General features: G+C 38.4%; 1 pseudogene; it reads left to right on the forward strand.

The window, feature by feature from the left end:
- Nucleotides 1–3,414: 3,414 nt before the first annotated feature.
- Nucleotides 3,415–13,219, forward strand: LOC132365118 (uncharacterized; annotated as a pseudogene).
- Nucleotides 13,220–14,747: the final 1,528 nt, after the last annotated feature.

The following is a 14,747-nucleotide window of genomic DNA, read 5'->3' on the forward strand; positions in this document are numbered from 1 at the left end:
AGAAACCACGCTGTCGATGCCAGGGCTTGTGTACCATCTGTTGGTCCAGGTCATTACTACTGTTAGTGATGGTGCTGAGGCGGTGGTGGTGGTGGAGGGTGAGTTTTAATAAAGGTAGATGATTTATAATCTTGTCTTTCTGAACTTTTATATCCTAAAACTAAGCACATGTACACACACTTTACTTGTATGAACAGATGACAGTATTTTTGTTTATTTTTTTATAATTGAAAAAAAGAGTCAGACTGATTACTCGTTGGAGAAAAGGGTACTGTGTGTCTTCCCAACTCCCCCAAAATAGGCTTCACAAAGGAGATGCAGGAGATGGAGCCTGAATAGAGTGGCGGTGCAGGTGGATAGTAGGGGCTGGGGGGATGGCTGAGAGAGTAAATACATCAAGACGTGCTCATTTTGCTTCTATTATTATATGCCTCACTCTGGTAGCTATAAAAAAGACCTTTCTGAGGATATTTCCCTCAAGGAGCTTGCACTGTCTAGGAGACAAGCCCTACAGATATAAAATAATTAGAGAACACCACTAACACAAGTGCGAGAGTGTGCAGTATTGACAAGTGATTCCCATCCTGGACATGAGCATCTAAGGCCAAGTACAGTTTATTGTGCACAAGCTCTGTAGTGCTATGTGGCAGACTGTAAGGATCTTTTTTTACATACCAGTGTGTGTGTTTGTGTGTGTGTGTGTGTGTGTGTGTATGTGTAGGGCAATGGAAGGTATATGAGCGTATGATTGTGATTATACTTTTAATGTCTATTGATTGAGAATATACATATATATGTGTAGATGAATTCAAGAACACCTTGGAATAAGAATCTTGCACCTATGGGTGCAGGACCTGCATGCTTTAAGAAAGAAAGCAAAATGAGTCAGGAAAGATGGGAGGTTGTGGGACTTAGGATAGACAAGAAGAACTAGTGAAATGTGGATTAAAAGAAGAGTAGAGGTGTTCAAAGCAGAGGGAATACAGAGCTAAGGCTCAGAGGAAGGTATCAATTTTGAATTTGTGGGGCCTGTAGGGAATAATGTCATTTTTCAACTCTACTTTTTTCATGGCTTTCTCTTTTCATAATCTAATATAGTTAAGTAAGAACCTACTTGGAATGGAATTGTTCCTTATAATTCCATGGCCAAAGGCATCATGAAAATTATTCAAATTGCTATTTTTTCCATTGCAATGTTTCTAGATCACTTAGGTAACTCACAGTAGAGATGTATGGACTAGGCCAGATCATCTTTAATACATTCTTACTGGTAGAGAAATTCTAAAGTGAAAACTATAAAATGCCACATACTGATTTCAATAGCTACTCAGATCTGGTTAAATGGATCTTGCCATGTCTGGAGTGTTTAGCCCTCTAGAGGGGAACAAAGGCAGCATTCCATTGAACACCTGGGTAATCAGCCTGTTTATTGTACCATTGTCCTGAGAAGTACCAGTGACTATTTCTGATTTTCCAAAGAACATGAAACAATAGTGGAAGGAATGTTTCTTAGAGCATAGGGCAAACATTTTAGCTTTATAGCTTGACATCTGAGATTACACACAGACAACATTCAGTTTCTTATATCCTCAGGCTAATAATATTTTCCTTCTTAAAAGGCCTGTGTTGTTTCCCAGCTTCAAGACAAGGTTCCCAAAGAGAAAAAGAGATGTTAGACTCTTTATGGTGTCCCAAGTGATCCAGATACATGAAGACAGAGCTACAGGTGGAGAAATTATGTTGTTTCACAAGAGAAAGTAGGACGGGGAGAGAAAGGATGTATCAATTAGCTACTGTTGTAATGACATTACATATCTAATGACAGACATGTAATGACATGCATAACAAAGCACCCCAGAAGTCAGGGGACTACAACATGAGCATTGCTTTTTCTTATGCACAAGTCTTTAGCTTTGCAGGCATGATTGCTCTAGGCTGTGGGCTGGCTCTAGAATGCACGTTGGGACCAGATCCACTCAAGATGTCTTTCATCTTCCTTAAACAAGTGTGGACAAGTGACTGCCTGAAGCAAGTTCTTCCTGATACTCAGCAACCTGGGTCATTACCACAAACCAAAAATCAAATGTGAGAAAAACCTGGAACTTCTAAAGAATCTCTTGAGATGCAAGAAAAAGAAAAAAATACCATTCATGACCTGGGAAATATGGTTCTCTCCAAACAGCCTTCCTGACCTCACACCCTCGCTCCTACTTCCCATGTATACTTTCTGATGAGCTTCTGAATTTTCTCTACTCCTTCAAGTCCACTGATACATGGCTAAACTCATAATCCCCCCCAAAACTGGATATTAAAGGAAAGAAGCAAAGAAAGAGAAAGGCCACATTTAGTAACAAACAGAAGACCCTACTTTGTAAGTTACTCATTCTTTCTACGCCTCAGTCTCTACAAAATGGGACTTTTGACTGTAGACAATGTTGGCAGCCTAAAAGCAGTAAAGCAACTAGATGCAGGGGAATGGAGTTCCAAAGTCTTGAGTGCCTTCCTGAGAGACATGCTAGAATTAAACAAGTTTAGCAACATCTTCTCCTCAAATAAAAATCACCATTAAGAGAGTTTCTAAAGGCCAAGCCTGAACCCAAAATAAATATGTTAATAGATACTTATTGGGACAATTGTCCTGAGAAACAGGTTTCACTTTGCAGCTGAATTTCTTCTGTCTGAAGGTGGGTGTCAGGGTAGGGAGAGATGTCAGGAACATGAATGAGGAAGGTGGGGAATGATTTAGAGGATGCAGGTTTTTTCTTGGAATAGGCGCAGGCACTGCTAGAAACTCCATTCCCATCCCTTCCTATCTCTCGTGCTCCCCCTCTTCTCTACCCTTGGTGGGTCTGGGCTCCGTGCAAACGAGTGAAGCAGGGGCCAGAGGGAGTGAGTCAGCAGAGCCCACTCAAGGGTGCTGGGTGCACTGGGGTCTACTTAGGTCACGGCAAGTGGCCGGTTGCTGCATTCAGCCTCCTACAGATCAATTTCAATCGTCAAACAAAGGAGCTGCTGTGAGCTCCCTCCTACACCTGCTTCACCTTAGGTGATGAATAGCAGAGCACGGTGGTGAAGCTACCCACCCCTGCCATTTCTGCTTGTGCTGCTGAATTTTGGAGATGCTGTCATTCCACTGGCCTTCAGGCTCAGGGCAAAGGCCTGCACCTGCAGGGACAGCATATTGTCGTGTCAATCACCAGAGTCTTGCCAACTCCCGGAGGAAGAGGAGGCTGCTAGGGTTGGAAAAACAACTTGGTGGGAGGCACCTGGTGGGCAATAGACCCGACTCTCTTATACGGAGCAGCCAAAGTGAGCCGAGGAGTAACCTCAGCTGATGGGGGAATCAAGGTGCCAGCTCCTATCTTGCTGCCAGCTGAAGCTGGAAACTGGTTCCCTGATAAGGTGGGCAAAAATATGTCCCAGTCCTTCGGGAGCGCCTTTAAGGATGTAGGATGGGGCCAGACCCACAAGCCCAGAGAGAAAATGAGCGAGAGTAGGATCACAGAACTGCCAGTTGGACGGTTTCTGTGCTCTGAGCGTTTTCTTGGCTTGCTTTTCTCTCAGCACCATGAGAGAAAACCATGTCTTTTCACGCCAGCCTACTTCAGTGGTGGAACTTTCCAGAGAAGGCAGGCCTTCCCCCACCCAGAGCAGTATGTGTTGACTGTGGTTACCCCAGGAGAGAGTGACTCAGAAGTGATAGAGTTGGAGCTGCTTGGTTCAGGTGGTTTTCCCCATTGCAGGATCCTGCAATCCCACTCCTGGGCATATATCTGGAGAAAACCTAATTCGAAAAGATACATGCACCCTAATGTTCATTGCAGCACTATTTACGATAGCCAGAACATGGAAGCAACCTAAATGTCCACCGATAGAGGAATGGATAAAGAAGATGTGGTACATATATACAATGGAATATACTCAGCCATAAAAAGGAATGAAATAATGTCATTTGCAGCAACATGGATGGACCTAGAGATTATTATACTGAGTGAAGTAAGTCAGACAGAGAAAGAAAAATATCATATAATATCGCTTACATGTGGAATCTAAAAAAAATGGTACAAATGAACTTATTTACAAAACAGAAATAGAGTCACAGATGTAGAAAACAAACTTATGATGACCGGGGGGAAAGGAGGAGAGGAATAATTTGGGAGATTGGGATTGACATATACATACTACTATATGTAAAAGAGATAACTAATAAGGACCTACTGTACAGCACAGGGAACTCTTCTCAATACTCTATAATGACCTATATGGGAAAAGAATCTAAAAAAGAGTGAATATATGTATATGTATAACTGATTCACTTTGCTGTACACTTGAAACTAACACAACATTTTAAATCAACCACACTCCAATAAAAATAAAAAAAAAAAATAGGAAGGGACAAAACCAAGGTTAGAATTCTTTCCACATTATCCTTCTGCCTCCTTCAGTAAAATTCTACTATAAAGGCACAAAATAAAAAAAAAAAGAAAGAGAGAGAGAGTCCATGATTCATGGCTCATGATGAGGGACTATCAAAAGGAAAAGCTAAATTGGAGAAACTACATCCCCTACCCATGGGACTGAAACCTCTCCTCCCCAGTACTCAATACAGCAAGATTCACTAAATAAGAGAAGAGAGAAATGCTCCAAGGGGCCAGGTCTTTTACTTTGAGAAGGGATATTTTTAGATAAGGAGAAAAGGACAGCAGTGTCTGGGGCATGGAAGTGGAGAATCTGAGGGTAGATGAATCAGGTCAGAAGAAAAAGGAAGTGTCACCAGAGACCCCCTCCCCCCACTACATGTGTTTTAAAGCACCTCAGACTTCATCAGGCTTTCCCTTTGAGACCCAATGGAAAGTCCAAAATAACTGGACTAGCCTTCCAGTAAGGAAAACTACTTATATCTGCCCACTATGGAGTGCCAATTTTGGTGAGACTAAAGATACCCAGTGGAAAGGGGAAGGAAGGGGTCCTGTTTGGTACTATCTCCTTCCAAGCACAGCTGAGAGGCAGCAACAAAAAATCAAGTGAACTGCATTTTGAAGTTCCAGATGGAGATCAATGGTACAGGTTAATGAGGCCAGGAAATTCAGGAAAGTCAGGACAGACTCAATGGGTCAGAGAAACACTGGAGGTGAGGGGTGGGAGAAAGCTGAGATTAAATCATACAATTAAAGAAATTGAACTAGTGAGCAAAAGTTTCCCCCACCAAAAGACACAAGGCTTAGATAATTATATTGGCAGTTTTACTAAAACTTCAAGGAACTGATAGTATAAATCTTACAGAAATTGCCTCAGTGATCAGAAAAAGTGAGGAAGCTACTTAACTCATTTTGGAATGTCAATATAACCTGGAGAGCCCAACTGGATAGTAACAGTACAACAAAAGAAAATGTATATCTATCTCAATTAAGAGCATTCAAAAATATTAAATAAATAATAGTACATCAAATTCAGTCACATGTTTTAAAAAAATGAAGGAGAAGGGTTATCTTAGTGTTAAAGTTTCAGGTTTTTGTCAAAAGAAAACAGCTATAAATTAAAAAAAAAAAAAAATCAGAGGAGAACTTATAGTTTTTGCCAAACTGGCCAAAAATTTCATTCCATGATACCAAGATTCAGGGAGTGTTTAAAGTTGCATTTAAACAGGACTTTAAAGCCATTTGCCTAATGCTTCAGTCACCATGATCTTATCCAAGCCAACAGGAAGGAGAAAAAGAGGAAGAAGAGCATGACCCCCCTCCTTTAAAGACACTTCCTCAAAGCCTCACAGAACACATTCACTTACATACATTTTGCTGGAACTTAATGAAATGTCCACCCCCAGCTTCAAATGCAGCTGGGAAATGTGGTCTTTGTTCCAGGCAACCCAGTTCCCAGTTAAGTCAGCAGATCCCCTCCTAAAATAAATAGATAGATAGATAGATAGATAGATAGATAGATAGAGGATAGTAACACAATAGTAGTAACCCATTTAAAATGTTAACTTAAAAAGTTTCCACTGATAATAATAATAATACATAATATGATACATAGGAATAAATCAAAAAAATAGGAACCCAAACAAAAAAATATGTGGGAAAAGATGGAGAAAATCATTATGAATTATTAAAAAAAAAATAGAAAAGTTGAATATGTAGAGAGATATACCATATTCATGGATGAAAAGACCCAATAGCACAAAGACTTTATTCTTGTCAAATTAATCAATAAATTCAAAGCAATTACAATAAAAAATCTGAGCTGGGTTTTTAATAAAATTGTCAAGCGAGTCATAAAATTCACATGGGAGAACAAGAGGTTAAGAGTCAATTTTGAAGGGAATTAAATGGCAAGAATTACCCTACCAGATATTAGATAATAAAGTTGGAAAGGAGTAGAAAAATAGACAAATTAAACAGAATAGAGAGTCAGAAAAAGATCCAAGCACACACAGAAACTTGATATCTGACAGCAGGGATTGCATATAAAATAGTGGGTATATTAGTCAGGGTTCTCCAGAAAAACAGAACCAATAAGGTGTGTGTGTGTGTGTGTGTGTGTGTGTATCTACCTCTATCTATCTATCTGTCTATCTATCTACCCATTTATCTATCCATCTCTATAGTGAGAGAGAGAGGAAGAGAAAGGTAAAGGGGGTGAGGGGGAGAGTAGAGAAAGGGATTGATTTATTTTTAAATATTGGCTCACATAGTTGTGTAGGCTAGCAAGTCCAAAATCTGCAGGGTACGCCAAGGTGTTAGAGACCCAGGGAAGGGTTGATGCTGCAGTTCAAGTCTGAAGACAGTCTGCTAGCAGAATTCCCTCCTTTTCTTCTGGGGAGGTCAGTGTTTTTCTATTTAGGGCTACAACTGATTGGATGAGGCCCACTTACACTATGGGAGGTAATATACTTTACTCAAATTCTATTGTTTAAATGTTAATCTTAGATTTTAAAATGTTCACAGGAACATCTAGAATACTGCTGGACCAAATATCTGGGCACTGTGGCCTAGCCAAGTTGACATATAAAATTAACCATCGTAATGGAGTAAGAGAGAGCTATTCTAAATGTGATGTTGGGACAAATAATTATCTACATGAAAAAAAAAAATTAGGTCTCACTTACTTCACTCCAAAAATTAATTCTAGATGGATTAAAGACTTCAATGTAAAGCAGTAAAACTTTCAAACATTTAGGAAAAAATATAGAATATTTTTGTTGCTTTAGGGTAAAAAAGAGTTTATTAAACACAACAAAACCACATACTATCACGGCAGATTAATAAATTCAGTTACCTAAAAGTGAAAATTGTTCTTTCAAAAAAGGAACCATAATCAAAGTTCCCAGACACAGACTGGAAAGAAAATACTTGTAATGAAATAAATAACAAAGGTGTAGTATGCATATTTAAATAATTTCTTCAAATTGGTAAGAAAAAGACAAAGAACCAAATAGAAAAGTAGACAAAGGATATCAACAGGCAATTCACAGAAGAGAAGATTAAGTGGCTAATAAAAATTATTCAATCTCTCTGGTAATCAGGAAGATAAAATTTAAGACAATGTTATGCTATTTAATATCCATTATATTAGAAAAAGTTTAAAAATATCTAATAATTCCATTTTTGTGATAACAGAAACGATGCAACCACTTCAAAGAAAACTTGGTATTTTTTAGTGAAATTTGAAGATGCATATGCACTTCAAACCAGCAGTTCCATTCTTGGTATATACCCTAGAGAAACTCCTACCTATGAAAAAGAAACAAAAGAAAGAATGAACATAGTAGCATTACTTGTAATTGTGAAAATTAGAAACAACCTCCTACCTGTCGAGAATGGATTCTTAACATGCGGTATTTCAATATTCATTCGATAGTATATTACATAATGCTAAAATGAATGACCTCTAGATCATGTATAAGGTAATGTGAATCAAAACAGCCAAATCTCAGAAACATAATGTATAATCTGGTACTACTTACACAAACTTTGAAAACATGCAACACATTAAGTATTACTTATGAGTTTGTGGGGGAGGGCAGCATGTGCATATATATAAATGGAATAAAGTATAAAAATGTGAATGAGAATGATAAACACCAAATTCATGACAGAGGTCACCCCGTAAAAATGAAGGAGGGGAATGGGATTTGAGCGTGTTACAAGAAGTGCTTCAACTATATTAATGGGTACACAGGGGTTCTTCATGTTACTCACTGCACTTGTCTGTTATCGTTTAAATAACAGAATAAAAATGTTAAGAATTTACTAGTTATCTGTAATTCTAAAACTGTCTCTTTCACAAAAAGCCCAAAATTTGTTTCAAAAACATATTTTTTTTGGACAGAGTATTAAAAATATAAAGTGGTTTCCTGACTTGCAAAACAGCTTCCTTTTAACAAACTCTGAACAGTATCCTTAATTTCCATTAAGTACTAACTCTGTTTAACTCCACATACTTGTGGATTCTTAGGAAATGCTTCTGTTGATATGAATTTAAAGACCTGTCAGTAGATAGTAATATAGTAAATTATTAAAGGAAGAGGTAAATACCCAAAGCGTTCAGCCAATTGGAAGAAAAAATATAGCTAGTTCTTTTAACAAAAATTTATAAAATGTATTCATTTCAATTGTGCACACATTAACTACTCTGCTGGCATGATATATAATAAAACCTTGCTAATACAGTATTATTCACAGGGGATACATTCCAAGAGCCGCAGTGAATGCCTGAAACCACAGGCAGTACCAAACCGTAAATATACTGTTTTCTCTATACATACATACCTATGATAAAGTTTACTTTATAAATTAGGCACAGAAAGAGATTAACAACAATAACTAATAATAAAACAAAAGAATTATATACTATAATAAAAGTTATGTAAATCCCTCTCTCCAAAAAAAAATAGCTTGTCCTAATTTAACACCTTTTCCATCTTCACTAAGCACTTACACACACCCTGTGGCCATAACTTCTGCAGTTTGAGGTACAACACCAAAACTAGCACAAATTTCTTTTTCCTTCTTTCCACAATTTCATGGACAGAAGACTTGTTCTCACCGTAGATCTTAGCAATCTCAGCATATGATATTTTTTTCTTTCCTTATGAGGTTGGGAACGTTCACCTTTTACACTTGAAGAAATCACTTTACAGCTTCTCTTCGGCATATCTGATGCCAGCATCACTACTCTTGTGCTTTGGGGCCATTATTAGATAAAAGAAGGGTTACTTGAACACAAGCACTGAGAAACCACAGCAGTCGATCTGTAACCCAGACAGCTACTGAGTGACTAACTGGTGGGAAACACTGAACAAAAGGATGATTCCCATCCCAGGCGGGATGGAGCAGGATGGTGTGAGATTTCATCACTCTGTGCAGAACGGAATGCAATTTAAAACTTATGAATTGTTTACCTTGGGAATTTTCCATTTAATATTTTCAAACTGCAGTTGATTAGGGTTAACTGAAACCACAGAATGTGAAACCGAGGATACGGGACTAACTCTGTAACTGCTGTATTCTCCAGTTAAACTCTGTGCTGTGAATTAAAGGTATTACCACTTTCAACTTTAAAATATTTGAAATAATACAGTGATACAGTAAAGAAAGACTCAATAAAATTTATCTCCCGTCCCTCTTGATTTCTTGCATGGACCTGAAGTTGTAATTTGTGTACGTACTCAGTTGTGTGAAAACCATCAGGCAAGGCATCTTGGCCAGTGTAAAAACCACAGGCTGAGGGGTGAGAGAGACTTGGATTCCATTCCAAGCCCGACCACTTTCTAAAAGCATGACCTAACTTGAGAGGTTTTCCCATACTGAACTTCAGCTTCCTTGTCTATAAAATTTAGATAGCAACACCTACCTTATAGATCAACATGTACACTCATGTGTACAGTGTAAACAACAGTCATACAATACACACCAGCAAATTGGAGCTGTTATTACTGGCTTTTAGAAATGAGAGTGTATGTTTCAGCCCAAATTTAAATTTAGCAATAGCTTCAATCTAAGGCAAGATAAGCACTGTCCAAGTGAAGAAAATTATTTAGTCACTCAAAGTCATTGATTTGTGAGCAAACTTTAAAGCCAATTGGAAATATTGGGAAAAATACAAAGTCATTTTTGTGCTAATTCTCTGATTTTGAGCAACACCGAGTCACAGAAAGACTTTCATCTGCAAATAAGCCGTAGCATGTGCACTGACTGAAGCACTGAATAAAAACACAACACTTTCAATTTATACACTCATTTTCCTAAACCAGGTTCTACTCTCTACAAGTCCATATGTGATGTCATGTTTAGTGTGGCCCTAAACATGGAGGGAGCTACTCAGCTTTTCCTTCAAGAGAGAACCTGCTTCAGGAAGTGCAGGTGGCTCAGGGCACCCAGGTGCAGCACCTTGTCAATTTACTACAGTTTTCAATCCCAGCCCATGAGTGAGCTCAGAGGTTGTGCTAGGGCACAGCCGTTTCTGTGCAATGTGGACCTTCTCCATGGCCATCTTTACACCAGAGCTTTTGATTGGTCTGGACAAGACTTTCTTAGACCTACACCACAGCCTAAGGCTTTTCCGACGCAATCCTCCCTCCTTCCTACTCTTAAGTCATAGTACTTGTTGCACAAGTACTACACCCAGATCTAAAGACTTTCCCTGCCTACTCTCGCTCCCTTTCCCCTTTATCCTTCATAGATGTAGCCCCCAATAAATGTCCTGTACTTCCTACTGTCTTAGCTTCTGTTTCCTGGAGGACCTGAACTGAAACAAGGGGAAATAAACATTTTTGTTCCTGAAGGGATTTTTAATCTAGAATATAATACACATTAATTCTATTTTTATAGAAATATGTACATTTTATTTTTATTTTTTTAATTGAAATATAGTTAATTTACAATGTTTCAGGTATACAGCAAAGTGATTTAGTTATACATATATATATATACATTCTTTTTCAGATTCTTTTCCATTATAGGTTATTACAAGATATTGAATATAGTTCCCTGTGCTATACAGTAGGTCCTTATTGTTTATCTATTTTATATATAGTAGTGTGTATCTGTTAATCCCAAACTCATAATTTACCCTCTCCCCCTTCCCCCTTTGGTAACCATAAGTTTGTTTTCTATGTTTGTGAGTCTGTTTCTGTTTTTAAATAAGTTCATTTGTATAACTTTTTTAGGTTTCACAGGAAATATGTGAATTTTAAAAGCACATTATGATCAGTCTACTATAAGGCAAGTAATTATAGCCTACTACTCCCCACAAAGCTAATTGACTTAATGGATGTATTTTTTAGAGTCTTATTGTTCTGCTATGACGTCCTAGGAGCAAATGGGACAGAGGTGGGCAGTGATTCAGAAAAAAAAATCCAACTTTCAATTATTGAATTCTACCATGACTAGCAAGAATAGTGGCTATAGTTACTCTGACCAACACTACCTGACACTATTGAAATCCTTTCCTTTTTGAAGAATTATGGAGTGTGACTGACTCCTTGCTTTTCAACTCTGAGAGATCATTCTGGAGATTTATTGATGGCTACTTGAGTTGATACAAGTACAAACAAGCAAGCTGTAAAAGAGTTTGGGAAAAAATGACAAAATATCCAATATATTTATCCTACAGATACTATGGGCAAGGCTCAGTGTTAGTGTTAGCACTATTGGAGAGTTATAAAAATGAAACAAATATAAGTATGCCCTTAAAGAGCTTAAGAGGGTAGTCAGGAAATTCAAGATCATTTAGGTATTTCCATTTTTAAAGTCATACTTACAAATTTAGAAATATTTAAAAAGCAGAAGAAAGTAGCCAGAGGAAAAATACATTAAAAAAATAAAGATAAATACAAGGCATCAACTTATTAAAGAGGCAAAGATAAAATGCTACGGGAGTTCAGAATAAGGAGTACTACTGCCACCTGAGTTGAGAGCAGAGAAAGGGGTATCATGGAAAACTTCACAGGGAAGACGGAATTGGAGATAGGAGGTACAGAATTTGGACTTCAAGCACAGGATAAGCCATGCCCTGCAAAGTGAAGGAAGGTGAACAAAGTAGCAAGGACATGGGGAGGTCATGGGTGGGAAGAACATTAATTCAGGCTCACTGGCACAAAGGATAAATCAAGAGATATAGTGAGAAATGGGGTCAGAGGGGTAAATTGAGGCTGGATATGGAGGGTCTCAAGTGCTACACAGAAATGTCTTATTTTATATCATACACCTAACTGACAGGAACAGGAGAATGATGAAAAAAATGGACAGGTGTGCACTTTTACAGTAAGTGAGCCCCAAATGAAAATATCAGTATCAGCTTTGACTTCAATGTCACAAAGAAGCAAAACCTTTCCACACATTTTGAAAAATCATTACCATAAAGAACAAGTGACTTAGCCTGCCTGAAGTGGGATCACGGTAAAGAATTTTGCATTTCATTTAGCTTTATAAATACGTATTTCTCTGCTTGCTTTTAATCTGGGAGAAAAAAGTTCTCCAATATCCTTCTCCATGAAAATGATAAGATTTTCACATCTGGTGTCTATCTGTAAAGAACACAACATATTCAAAACTTCACTTAGCTTGGAGTGGGAGATTTAAGTCCTGGGTTGTATCAATATCAAAGCGCTAAGCTGCACGTGATAGGAAATGTCAACTCAACTAGCTTAAAAAATAAACAAGGGGCCAGGAAGGGGCCAACCGCCTGGCTGTAGCACCCCCCTGCCCAGACCCCAACCTTCTGCAGGTCTGCGGGTTTCAGGGAAGCAGCGAGAGAATCGGGAGGAGAAGGAGACAGCAAGGACAGCCCAGAAGCAATTGTCCCAAGAGGAACAAGCAGTAAAAAAAAATCTCAGCATGGAAAATGCCAACCAGGAGAATGAAAGAAAGGATGAAAAGGAACAAGATGCTAATAAAAGAGAGCCTCTGGCCCTCCCTTTGGAAGCTGGTGAATATCGTGTACCTAGAGGAAAGTTCCATGTTAGGCATAGAACTTTCCTAGGCAGTTCCTAGGCAGTTCCGTGTTAGGCAGCCCATCCTGCAGTATAGATGGGACACGACTCAGAGGCTTGGAGAACCACAGGCAAGGATGAGAGAGGAGAATATGCAAAGGATTGGGGAGGAGGTGAGGGAGCGGATGGAAAAGCTGAGGGAAAAGCAGTCTGCGGGCAGTTAGCACGGACCTCCCTCACCATGACCATCGTGATGAGTTTTGCCTTATGCCTTGAATCCTGATGTTTTCCCTGAAGTTAATAGGGAGACACACCTGCTTCCTTAACTCACATGTTTGTGGTGTACCTTTGTTGTAAACCTTTTGGTGTTACTTGTTTCTTGCGGGTCTCCTATTTCTAGCTTCTAATTGAATGTTGTGTTTTTGACCCAATCTGTAAGTTTCTGTCAGCAGGAGAGTTTTACTTACTGCACGGAGAGATGTTCATTATATATTATGAAGTTAACAAAGCAGTTTAAAAAAAAGTAAATAAATAAATAAGACCAACAAGGACCTACTGTATAACACAGGGAACTATATTCAATATTTTGTAATAATCTATAAGGGTAAAAGAATATGAAAAAGAATATATCTATATCTATATATATATCTGAATCACTGTGCTGTACACCTGAAACTAACACAATATTATAAATCAACTATACTGCAATTAAAAAAAATTAAACTAAATTTTTAAAATAAAAATGAGTTGGCTGCACACTGAAAAACCAGAAACAAATGAAGAAAATAATCAACTCTTAAGCCAAAAAGCCATTGGTTAGAGACTCAGGTATATATTTGCATGTTGAGTTTCCCCACACCTGAGAAGATAACCAAAGTCATGGGCTGAGAGGAGGGGAGAGGAGAGGGAAGCAGAGACTAATTAAGCGGGCAGGAGAAGGTGACACTGACAATCTTAAACTCACAAGAACAGTTGGGTTATCCTCACTGCTTCCATTGAGGGGCATCAAGAAAAGAGTGGAAACAATAAAAGAAATGCTTGCAAAGATAAAAAATAAACAAACAAATAAATACGAATTACTGCCTCATATAACTAGAAATCCAAGGAAGAAAGTTTCCAAAATTGGTTAATTCAGCAACTCAACAACATCATCCAGAACCCCAGCGGTTTCCCTTTCTGCTCCGCCATCCTCAGCATGCCACTCGCCTTAGGGCTAGCTCCTCTCGTGGTGACAATGTGGCTGCCTCAGTTCTAGGCAGCAAATCTCAATCGGCAAAGCCCAGCTGAAAAAAGGAGGGCATCAGTCCTGTGTGCCTGCTTTCATGAGCCAGAGAACTTTTACAAGAAGCCCCTTGAACAGACTTTTCCTCTCATTTCATTGGCTAGTTGCCAGGAAGAGTTTGCATGCCTATTCTTAAGGCTGAGACTAATCAGGATTAGCTCTGGGTCACTGAGTCAGGGGTAAAAACCTAAACAAGTAGGATCAGCCACCAAGGAAGAGTAAACGGCCTTGGGTTGGCAACCAACAATGCCTGCTGTATAGTCTCCCACTACATGCTGGATGACTGTGTATGACCTTTAACATCTCTGAGTCATGACATCCTCATTTGTAAAATAAGGGATTTTGTAAATTCCATGTTACTTTTCAACTTCCTGTTAATTATCTTTCATGAAATGTTATCTTTCTCTTCCAAATTTTCTTCTCTTTAGTTGTATTTCTTGTTTTTGACTGAAATTTAGGAAGCTGGTGGTTTAATGCTGCAAAGGCATTTCAGATAAAATTGAGATGAACAGAAAAAAAGTGGTAAAAAAAATT

The sequence above is a fragment of the Balaenoptera ricei genome, chromosome 4 (assembly GCF_028023285.1).
Source record: "Balaenoptera ricei isolate mBalRic1 chromosome 4, mBalRic1.hap2, whole genome shotgun sequence".
Classification (NCBI taxonomy): domain Eukaryota; kingdom Metazoa; phylum Chordata; class Mammalia; order Artiodactyla; family Balaenopteridae; genus Balaenoptera; species Balaenoptera ricei.